This window comes from Montipora foliosa, chromosome 2, assembly GCF_036669935.1.
Source record: "Montipora foliosa isolate CH-2021 chromosome 2, ASM3666993v2, whole genome shotgun sequence".
NCBI classification, from domain to species: domain Eukaryota; kingdom Metazoa; phylum Cnidaria; class Anthozoa; order Scleractinia; family Acroporidae; genus Montipora; species Montipora foliosa.
Genome location: NC_090870.1, coordinates 40,101,997 through 40,103,280, shown reverse-complemented (window position 1 = coordinate 40,103,280; position 1,284 = coordinate 40,101,997).

The window sequence follows — 1,284 nt, the reverse complement described above, 5'->3', positions numbered from 1 at the left end:
ACTTGGAGAAAATAGGGTATAGGTGAAAACAGGATAAACTGTTTTCCCGCTTGCCCAAGTTTCCAAACTCATTAATAATTCATGAACCAAAAATGGAAGTCGTATTTGTCTACAGGTGTGTGTGTTAATGTAATAAACCCATCCTGACTGTAGTCCTGTTAGTGCTGATCACTTCCATGTTTACGCCATTACTTTCATTTTCTGTAATACTTTTAACACAACTTTTAACTTCTTCATTCCGTCTTTATGAAGCTGTGCGGTTTGTAATAATTAACATGGATGAACACTGTTATAATCACATTGAAGTAGTGTGTACCCTACATTGTCAGATACTCTATCACGATTATCTGCTTTCCAATACAAAGTCAATGAGCTTTTTTAACTGACTGTTTTCATATGCCTTTGTTCAATAAGTCTCAATGACATGTCATCATGTGACCTGTTACTGTAGTAAGAATAAGAATTCCACAGTGGTAGTGAGCGCTTTGCATGACGGTTGACAGAGTTTCCACATGTCCACGTGTCTCTCACATACAATTTCTACAGCTTTGATATATCATTGTTGAGTTAAGCTTTGTACAGAGAAACTGGAAATGCACACAGAACATAGCTAAAAGTTTAAGAAATTAACAGAGCGTTGTCCCATCGCTGCTATTTTTAATCCTGGAAAGAAATTTGATCACGTGCTAGGCAGTGCTTCTGAGTCGTGAGCGTGCGTCATGAAATCATCAAAACAACACTATAAATTGTCATTTCGTCAAGCTCCATCAAACACTTGATTACCCTTAAGCCTAAAATTTACCCTTTCTTCTCAAAATCATCATTAAAAATTTAAAGTAGTAGTAGTAGTTTATTAAGAAATTATTTGCAGCCGATAGGCTGAATTACATAATTTCTCTTTAAAATATATATATAAAAAACTATCTATTATTACAATAAGTACAATTAAAAAAACAATTAAAAAAGAAAACATAAGGTATCCCAAATGTTCACTAACACCAACCGAGACAAAGAAGACGTCCTCACTGGCCATGTTGATGGATACTATATCATCCACACATGGACAGGATGAACGCATTCTTTGCCCGGTTGGTGCGAGCGACCGGAGCTTTATATTTATGCTTATTCCTAAGATTATATTTATTGATATTTTCCATAGGTAGTAATTGCCTTAATTTATGGCTCTTGTTTGTCTCTATTGATTGGAAAAATCGTTCACACAATTGTTGGTGGTGTAGTTCTACAGTTGACAGTCCTAACTTATCCAATCCTGCTATATAATCA